The 11,012-nt window shown below is 36.8% G+C and overlaps 1 protein-coding gene across 1 annotated transcript in view; it reads left to right on the top strand.

Moving 5' to 3' along the window:
• Window positions 1-7,841: 7,841 nt before the first annotated feature.
• The window catches only part of TMTC2 (transmembrane O-mannosyltransferase targeting cadherins 2), a 253,147-nt gene continuing 249,976 nt past the window's right edge, over window positions 7,842-11,012 (top strand). Inside the window, exon 1 of the mRNA XM_081958577.1 lies at window positions 7,842-7,943. The gene's annotated coding sequence lies outside the window, so the exon portion shown is untranslated. The remainder of the gene's footprint in view (window positions 7,944-11,012) is intronic.

The raw sequence follows: 11,012 nt of genomic DNA, 5'->3' as shown, positions 1-11,012 counted from the left end.
AATGGATTAAGTTTTCTTCTATTTTTTCTTTTATTATTCTTTGTAACCTATGGACTAAAATTCTCCTCTTTCATTACTGTGGGTGTTCTTCTAATTCATTCAAGAATCAGACTTTTTTAAAAACTTGAAATACAAAATACAAAAAAGATACAAAAAGAAACAAAGAAAATTGCAATGATAACACTGCTACTCGGAGGCTGGAGGTTTGTGTATTGTAAATGAAACACTCTTACTTTTCTCACTGATTATCCTGGCGTTGCACTCCAAGGTCTCACTGCTTGTTTATAGGGAGTGATAAGAAGAAAAGCATACAGATGTCCCTTTGAAGTATATCTTTAACCAGAGAAAAGTGAAAATAAAACATTATTGTGAATCTATGCTTAATCTTGTTAACCTTCCAAGCTAGAACAGCAGTGTTTGTTAGCTGGAAATAATGGCACAATTTCAACAGAAGAAAGAAACTTTAAGTCTGCAAAAGATATTCTCAGAAATACCGAAATTATTAAACACATATGAGAGGATAGAGAAGAAGTTGGAAGACTTAGAGCATCTAACAGCAAAATATGATGAAGAAATTGGAGGTGTTTATCAAGTGGAAAAAGTGGTGGTTAAAATCCTAAAAATCGAAGAGGAAAATGACTATAAAGAAATTAAATTTTCTGATATTTATGGTAATTGGTTGTCCCTGAAAATGGAAAGAGTGGAATATTGAAAGAAGAATTAAATGGAGGGGAACTCTACCCCAGATGGCAAGACACAGAAGAAGAAGAAACAAAAGAATTTATGGATTTAAAGAGAGAAAATTTATTAGCAATATCATTGATAACACTACCGACAATCAAAGATAAGCTGATTAAGGAAACAGAAGAAGGGCATCAAAATTACATGAGAGATTTTATAAGCAAGGAGTTGCTAAGAGGACTTCATACAAAGTTGATTAAGGAGATGATTGGAGGACTGACACCACAAATGGCAGAAGATATGAGACTGTTTTGCTACTGGAAAGATACAGGTTGATAGATGGAAGAGTATAATTTAAAACTAGTTAAACTTAGTGAAATTTAGTGACAATAGATATAGTTAAATAAATAATTGATAATGATAATAATGTATGCAATGTGTAGTGTTATGATAAGTAATAATTAGATATGAATATTGAATGGTACCCATTAAAGGAAGATTAGAAATCCTTTTGGATTATATATAAAGGTTAATAAAAAAGAACTAAGTTAGATACAGCTAAGTCTTGAGGGGAAAATGTTATGATGCAGGATATAATTAAATAAAGGAGGGAGAATGATAACAATGTGTATACAGGTATGGGTACAACATAAGAAACTGGATGTAAATTGTAAATAGTGATTTGGAAAGGAGGATTAGAAAACTTTGTTATTAAATATGGATGTTTAGCTAGAATAGGACATAAGGATTTATTGTTATTGGAGGATTTTAGAAATAGTAAATGAAATGCCAATTTGTGGTTATGTATTAAATCTTGGTATATTTTATGATGAAGGACGTTTAAACAATTATAGTCAAATGAAAATGGAGGTATGGTGATGGCAACATGTATAAATATCTGAGTTAAAATACTTGAGTTAATATGAATGATGTTTGATGACTGTGGAAGAAATGCACAAAAGCCTTTTTGTAACCAACTGATACACTTTCTACAGTATGTAAAGAAGGATGTGTTGTGTTTGTTTTGAAAAATAAAAATAAAAATAAAAAAAATATTGAAAAAAAAAGAAACATGGTTACATCCTCTGGTAATTAATTTCCATTCTTGTGATAAGGAAAGTGTACAGGGTTTGCTACTGGTTTGCTTTGCTTTGCGCTCGTGCCTACCACGTGTTGCTCACGCATGCGCAGTTGATTGTAAATTGTTCTATGCATGTGCAGAAACATGCTGGCAATGGCAGAAGGGACCGGGGAACCAGTTTGGGGGCATGGCCGGCCTGCGTCACTGCCGGTTCTGTGACCCAGGCCAAAGCACCACTACCAGTTTGGCCGAACCGGGCCCAACTGGGAGCAGCCCACCTCTGAAGATGTAAGACTACAGCACGCCTCTGTATTTCCTCTGTACAATTAGAATTATGAATACATGAAAAAAGACCAACATGTACAGCTTAATAAGAGTAAGGTTGAAAGTTCAGATGAAGCAAAATATCTACTAAATCTCTTTATAAAATGCACTGCCTAAATAGAGAAGACAGATGAATGGTAGGAGTGAAATAAGAACAATATACAAGTGGCATGGGGGTGGTTAATATCAATTTTGCCCTATATCATCAGAAATGTACTTTGGAATAACATGGACAGGAAAGGAGTATTTTGTTGTTGGCATCTTTTCAAACACAGTGTCCTTTTAAATTCTGTAGATTTGGCCACAGCAACCCGTAGCATTATTCTTATATGGAAAATTTATGAAGCATGGTATCTCTACATTAGGTTGGATTCAGAAGTAATAATGAATAGCTTCTGATAGTCTTAGTCTCCATGAATTAGCATACTTGACTTTCAATACCTTTAAATGTTGGCAGACATTTAAGTTTCATAGTTGGATGTTTCATAGTTAGAAGTTTCATAGTTGGGTTGGCAATGTACACCTGGGTCCTCATTTTCCCTTTTGGATGTAACTCCTTTTCCTGTAAGAATGTAATTCATGAACATGGCTCATGATGAAGTGTCTTCCTAAATGCCAGCATGTTTACGAGAGAGAGAGAGAGAGAGAGAGAGAGAGAGAGAGAGAGAGAGAGAGAGAGAGAGAGAGAGAGGGGAGAGGAAGAGAGAGACAGAGAGAGAGAGAGACAGAGAGAGAGAGAGAGACAGAGAGACAGAGAGACAGAGAGAGACAGAGACAGAGACAGAGACAGAGAGAGAGACAGAGAGGCCCACCATTCATCATTACTTCACAGACCTGGCTTCTTGGTCCCTGGAAATTAGGTCCTATACACCTACAGTGTTCTTTTAAATCAGGGGTGTCAAACTAACTTCGTCACAATGTCGTCCCATGACGTATCATGACTTTACTAAACCTCCTTTGCTAAACTGGGCATGGCCCAGTGCGTGGTACATCTGGTTCGCAGGCCGTGAGTTTGACAGCCCTGCTGTATGCTGCTTAAAATTTATATTCTCTGTACATGCTCAGTAAATGCTGTATTTTAATGCAAATTTGCACCTATTCTGACCAGAGTTGTTTCTGATTCAGTAGAGGATCTGTCATTTTGCACCTGCCATGAATCTTATAATTGAATCTTATAATCTTATTAATTCTTCCCACAGATGAGGTTTGTGTTTTGACCAGTTGTATATTTTTATCTCTTTTGTAGCTGAGTGTTCTGCATGCAACTGTTTTAAAGCAACAGAATCAATGTTTACAATTTTCCATTTTTTAAAAATAAGTATATTTACTGCTTGTGTTAGTGATATAACTCTAAAAGTAAGGAAATTAAACTGACACTGCGGGCATAGGAGGTAGAACAATAGAACTGTCAAATTCCTATCAATTTCATATACTGACGTTAAACTGGAGGATGTCCAATAACACCCTGGAAGTTAGGTAGTAGCACTAGTAATTTCTGAGCTATGCAAAAGCAATAAGTGGGGCCAAGGAATGTAAAACCAGAAATTTTGGGGAGAGAAGGGCTGAAACTTCCAATCTTTTTACCAAAGTGATCAGCCATTTCGCTGCTGGAAACATCTTGGTTTTAGTTGCCTACCCATCATATTTTGTTTCCTTCAAGTCTTTGGTGCTCTCTAATATTGGCTGTTTACAAGCAGACATTTCATTATCCAACTAGCTAACATCTTTAATGCTAGTGAGTGTGGCCTTTGTTTCTCATTTATATACAGTAATTTGCCCCGTGAATGCTGGTTGGGAGGATAGTTTTCTCTTTGGTAGTTCCTTGATTGGGATATCATTTTACACCTGATAGTTTTCCTTTTTGTCTAGCTGTTGGTTGCTGGAGATGGTATGTTCTGGCCTTTTTGTTTCCCTCTTAATTTATTGTATCTTTTGAATGGGGTGTAAATATTTCTTTGGCAATTTCAATGGCAGCCTCATTGGACCAGCCAGGTACTATGGGCTCAGAGGCTATTAAAATATAATGAGAAAGGTATGGATGCTACTTCAGTTAGTCAGGAATTCATGCCAATAGTATCCTTTTTACAAGCTCCAGGTTTGGGCCAAGAAAATCCTGTCTCAATTTATATTTTACATCTTCATTAGATTTTGCCTAAGAAGAAAATAGAGTTGACTAGAATACTGAATTTGATGTCTCCAAGACTCTAATTGGGGAGACACTAACCATGATTTACTTACTCTTCTTAGAAGGACTGTTAAAACCACCAATATACTTTACAGAACCCAATCTGTATGCTTGCATTATTATTGCAGCATTTCATCTAAAGGATTTTCCTCTTTTGTATCTAACCACCATATAAACATGTCCAAACTACATTTTTTTCTCTGTCCTTCTATGCATTATAACCTTGGTTCATCTGTCCTGCAAGCAAATTAGTAAAACAGGCTTGACTCATCCTCCACTGCATTAGCATTAAAGTAATTGTCTCTACCTTATTCTAGGGGTAGCCTCAAGGTATACAGAATCTGCTTGTCTGTGTCACCCATTATCTTACAGGGAGCCAGGTGATTTCAATAACAAAAGCAATAGAAGTAAAGTAAGTAAAATTGGCAACAGGAATAAAAAATTTCCTCTAACTCAAGGATAGTGAAAACTCCTTTTAGGGAAAATTCTGTGATTGTAGCCTTGTGAAGAAGTGTCTCAACTTCTCTTATTTCCCTTCTCTGGTATTGAAAGAAATGAATTGCTTGCTTGGTAACTCAAAAGCTAATTATTTGGTAACCCTTAAGTCATATGATAATAAAGTTATGACTTTAATGTGGACCTTGAATGTATTGTCCCTTTTTTCTGGTGATCAATATGGTTGTTGGAAGAAGCAAAATGTGATAAGCTACTTTGAACATTCTTTGGCCATGAATACACGGTGACATAACTATTAAGAAGACATCGGCTAAAGAGATTCCCATCTGCTCAATAGCCTCATCTGTATCTTGATGCCTGCATTTCTAGAGAGATGGAGAGCAGATGTGGCAAATGCTTTAATCATTTTATAAAGCAGAGATAAAATGCCATTGAGAAAAATAATGCTGGTAAATAATCAGCCTTCCAAAATCAACCTTAAGGCACCAGATTGGCAGGGCTCATATGACCCAGAGGTTAGTGAATCATTATCCTTTTCCTTTTATTGCTCTATTTATTGATTAAAATAAATGTATTTATGGTTTTGTCTCACACCTCTTAATCTTTGTCAAAGGTGCCAGAATTCTTCCATATAATGTGCTCAAGGAGAAATAGGATAATTAGTACAATCAGTAATGCCATTTAGAACAAAGTAATACTTTTCTGTTCCTTTGATTTATTGGCATTAAGGAATAAAAATACATATAGGTAGTCCTTGATTTACAACCATAATTAATCCTGGAATTATGGTTGAACCTCACGGTGGTCATTAAAAAGATCACCATGTGACTTTACCTGATTTTATGACCTTTGTTGCAGTGGTCATTAACTGAATGCAGCGATCATTAAATGAATCCATTATACCCAATGGAATTTTTTTAAACTGGAAACTGGAAGTAAAGGCTGGAAAGTAGAACAAAACACCAAAAGCTATTCACATGACTATGGGATGCTGCAAATGGCCATAAATGCAAGCTAGTTGCCTAGTAACCAAAATGCAATTGCATGATTGCAGAGTGAACATGTGGCTGTCAAAACTTCAAAATTGTAAGTACCTTTTTGGAGGTTTTGTTGTAACTTTGTTGAATGGCTGCTAAGCAACCTTAAGCAAGGATTACCTGTAGCATGATACGCACATGTGTATGTGTATGGAAAAGCTATTTTTGAGTATACAGATGAAATTTTTGAACAATCTTTTCTAATATCTTTATTGGTATTTGCTCACAAGAGTAAAGGATTTAATAATTATTAACTGATTAACTCAACAGAATTTTAGAATCATGAAACAGGAAGCAACTGAATATGCTAAGTTCACCAATCACCTAAAGGTGCACATATTTATCTATTTCAGGGGTGTCCAAACTTGGGAACTTTAAGACTTGTGGACTTCAACTCCCAGAATTCCCCAGCCAGCCATGCTGGCTGGGGAATTCTGGGAGTTGAAGTCCACAAGTCTTAAAGTTCCCAAGTTTGGACACCCCTGATCTATTTAATCCAGCCTTTGAAAAAGACAAGTCATTATATAACTCACTTACAAACACCTACAAAGTCATCTAGTACAGGTAACCACCTAATTTGGACCAGAATTATCATTAAGTAAAATGGTTAGGCAAAATATCACATGACTACACTACTTAACAACAGCAGTTCTTGTCCTATTTATGGTTTCAAATACTAATTCATACACAGTTGCTATATTAGTTCAAATTTATTCAAGCTCATAGAGATTACAACAGTCAAAGCATGCAATATAAACAGTCTCTGCCAGGGATGGGAAACCAAGAACAACATGTGTTAAAATAAGTTTTTCTATCAAGGAATTGCCAGACAAACAAGCTAATAAACAATAGCCCAACCAAGGAACCACCAAGAACAATTCTACCAACACTGATAGGGCAAGTCACTTGTATATGAACAGAGAGCAAACCCCACTTCCTTCTAGCATTGATGTTACCAAGTTTGGTAATGTAATGTCTGCAAGAAAGAAACCAAGTTCAGATAGTGCTAAGGGCTCCACAGTTTAACCCTGAGCTACAAATATTCTGTTAATTCCTTTATTTCATGTTTACTGAGACAAAACCTTGCCACACCTTGCCAACACTCTGTATAACTAACTGGTGAATGCTGATAGGAAATTAGTAAGGGTTGCTTCCTGCATATCAATGATTCTAGCGTGACGTTTCTCTTACTCCTCCACTCTCAGATTCCACCACAGACTCTGAAAGATGTTTGCCTGAACAACAAGTAGCTTTTTAACAGGAGGGTGCAGAAGAATAGTTCAAAAACAGACCAAATTTCTGAAAGCTAGATCAGCATTGTCAGTCAGTCAAGTGGTCAGAATTTCGCAGGCAAAATCCACATGATTGTTTCCAGCAAAGGAACATGGGTCAGGGCTACCTCTTAAATCAGGCTGCTATATCATCTGTCACTAATCAAGAGATTTATTCCTTTGCTTGGCAAGAAGCCTTATGAAATATCTCTACTCTGCTTTTTTTGTCTTTTAGCAGGATGTGGGGGCTGGAGATCTTACATCATTCTTATCTGACTGTTCCAGCTGTACAGGTGGTGCCTGTTTTTGATCATCCTCACATAGTATTTAGCTTTGTGTCTCCTTAGGCTGACATGCCACAGGTTCTGTACGAGTCTCTTCTTTAAATTCAAGTCAGCACTGAGCTGGCCCATAACAGTTCTAAATAGTCCTGGTTACAGTTGTTAGGCAGAACCTGGCCATTATTATGAAAGGACTTCACATTTATGCTCCCCTCCTGTACTTGCCTTTGCTTCATCTCCCTCCATCTCTCCCTTTTGGCTGACCTACCTCTGTCATCCTCCCCACCCCAGCTTGTCTTCATGAACATCTTTCTCCTGTTGTCCCAAATATGCTTTTTCAAGTCAACTGGACTTTCTGGTTTTCTTTGAAGTGGTTTCACTTCTCATCCAAAAAGCTTATTCAGCTCTCTTTTTTCAGAGCACCTTTGGGACAACCATGACCTGAATGACTGAGAATCTCTATAGACACTTTCTCCTGTTGATAAAAAGGCTCATTTGAGGCAGCTGTTGGCTCTTTGTGAGGCACTAGCATCACCTCTCTGAAACCTCACAAGGGCCTCACAAAAGGCCAGCAGCTGCTTCAGCCAGCCATGCCTCAGCAGCAGCAGGAGGAAGAAATCAGTGATGGTCAGTTGGGGACAGTTGAGGGGGACAGAATTAGGTGGTGGCAGAAGTGTGCAGGATTATCAAAATTTGGAGGGAAATAGGGGGCTGGGAGGAGCAAAACATGTAGTCTGAATTTTATCAAATAGCAATCATCAATTGTTATCCTAATGTCACCCTAATCCTAGAAAAGGGTTTTAGAAAAGAGATGGATAACACACATCTCATGAGCTCCATGTAATTCCCAGCCCCATTTTTGTGTCACCTGAAATCCTCCAAAACTGTGCTGGTGAAATTTATGATTAGATAATTACTAATTTTCACTAGCATTTTATATGGATTCCCTTTTAAACAAAATCCCCATCATAGTCTCCAAAATGAACATTTTGTCCTTAGCATCTCACTGTTATACCTCTTATGGACTTTGAAGCCCCCCCCCTCCTTAAACACCCCTCCCCCAATCCTGATGAATCCTAGCTGAAAGGAAAAAAATTCATGCCTGTTTTGGGATATGATTAAAAGCTCTTTCTTCCATAGCTTCAAAATACCACAGCATTCATATCCTCATGACTGTCAAGCTAACATCCTTCATACAGAAGAGAATAGATTCCATTTCTCTTAGAATGAAAGACGACTTAAACTTGCAGTTACAGTTTTGAAACATTTATAACCCGATCTATTATTTTTTAATGTGGTTTGCCAGTTTATCAAACTCTTCCCCACAATTTCATTGAAGGCCTTTTGTTTTCTCATAAATTACTAGAAAATGACATCAACTTTATATCTGTAGAGATTCTCAGTCATGGTTGTCCCAAAGGTGTTTTTTCAGGAGGCAACTGGAAGTTCTTGTTTTTCTTTGAAAATGTTTCACTTCTCATCTGAAAAGCTTCTTGGATGAGAAGCAAAACATCTTCAAAGAAAAACAAGAAAGTCCAGTTGCCTCTTGAAAAAGCACCTTTGGGAAAATCAGCTTTATGTTATTTTTTTTTTAAAGTATTTGGAACCTTGTTTCCCAAATTTATTATTAGGTTGCCAAGGTTTGTGTAATATGCCAGAGAAACAAATATGGTAACCATTATAATTTCAGCACACTTGATCATTAATTCTAAAATACCATACCATAAAACTAAGAAAAGAAGAGGGTTACTGAGATCTGTCAGTGAATGAGCCACTATATTTACCTCATGTTGGCAAAGTAGAAATGAAGAAAGAACATAGGTTTTGCTTTTCCCCCTTTTCCCCAGCCAACTCTCTCCTGCTTTTTTCCCTTCAATCCCCTCCCACTGGCTTCAATAGGATATAATTAAATGATACCAAGTCCCTCTTCTTTACCAGCAGTAACCAATCTTTAGTTTTCTGCTCTGTGGATTTCAAAGTTTGATCTCTGCCTCCATATGAGAATATTTTCCCTCTGTTTTCAGAGACAATGATATACCATTATTTATGATACCCCATCCAGAATCCCCATCTAGAATCATACATTCGTCCTATTTCTTAAACCATATGAAAATATAGTCTTTAGATATCTGGAGGGCTCGTTTGGAAAATCCTTCTCAAGTGATATGAGTGATAAGTTTCTGGATGAAGAGAAAATAATTACACTATATTACAGTGCAATCTAAATAACACTGTTGTTAATTCAGCGACACTATTATGATCTTAAAGCCATCATGTTTCTACTCTAGATAGATTCATCATAGACCCATGAGGTTTGACATCTCTACTGTATTAGCTGCAATGTACAAGCTCCTAGATAGACTCCTACTGTATCCCGATTTTTATAGCTTGTGTTCGTTACAAAAACAATCCTGATATTTAATTGTCTGCCTGATTTAATTTCTAAAATTGTCAACCCTTGCTTTTCTGTATCTCATGGTTCTACTGCATGAAATCATTAACTAACACAGCTTGAATCTCCTTCTTCTCGCTTGAAATTATATTCCCTGATAAAATGTGAGAAATTAAAATATTTATGTCATTTCTTTATATTCCCTAATGATTTCTCTTGTCATACCTGTGTTCTGTCTTTTGGGAAGCTGTGAACATTTTTCAATTGTAGTCTTAAGTTCCTAATATTGTCCCAAAATGATGTATTCATTGATTTGGTAAAATATACTTACTTATTCTCCTAGTTCTTGTCCCAGACCAGAAGTTCGTTACCTGTAGTTTAGAAGGACTGTTTGTTTGAACTTGGCTAACAATTTAGTGATTTATTTTGCGATGTTATAATTGAAGATGATAAAGATGTAGAAGGGCATGTACATATATGTATATATGGAGAAAATTCTCATTAGAGATTATGCATGTCTTGGATAATTGTTTCTTTTCTTTCCTGAAAACTCTTACACTTTTCTACTTTTCTGTTTTGTGCCTTACTTCTTAATGCATGAGAGAGAATTGTAAATTAAACTTCAAGACTAATTTATTATGAGATATTTAACAATTATCCAGTACAATATGTATCCCTTTTAGACAAAAAACACTCTTCTTTCTTTCCCCTGATACAGCCTATTGCAATAAATTTATTAATTTGCCACCTCATTTACTGGGATTACACAAGAACTATATCATACTCCATATGATGAACTGTCATCAGGAGCAGCTTTTTAATGGCAGACATTCATGTAAATAGCCTAGAAAAAGTCATTGAATTGATTCACTTCCTCATTGTTTGGGCTTAAATGATATTGTTTCCCTAAATTAAAGAAGAACGACAGGAAAAACATGAAGCACATTGGCATCATCCCTATTTTGATAAGCATCTAGACCAGGGGTGTCAAACTTGATTTCATTGAGGGCCGTATCAGGTTGTGTTTGACCTTGTGGGGGCTGGGGGGAATGGCCAGGGTGGATGTGGCCAGCTTGACATCTCACTCATGTTGGGGACACCTGTGGTGGCCAAGTACTAATGCTGAACTTCTGTCAGACCCTCCTTCCTTCCTTCCTTCCTTCCTTCCTTCCTTCCTTCCTTCCTTCCTTCCTTCCCTCCCTCCCTCCCTCCCTCCCTCTTCACTCTTTCTTCTTCCTTCCCCTCTTTTGTTATTTTTTGTTCCTTGCTCTCTTCCTATCTTTCCTTCTTATTTCTTTTCCCTT

This window comes from Natrix helvetica (assembly GCF_964273705.1).
Source record: "Natrix helvetica genome assembly, chromosome: 6".
Classification (NCBI taxonomy): Eukaryota; Metazoa; Chordata; class Lepidosauria; order Squamata; family Natricidae; genus Natrix; species Natrix helvetica.
The sequence above is the reverse complement of the archived record's forward strand: the minus strand, read 5'-3'. Positions and strand labels throughout refer to the sequence as shown.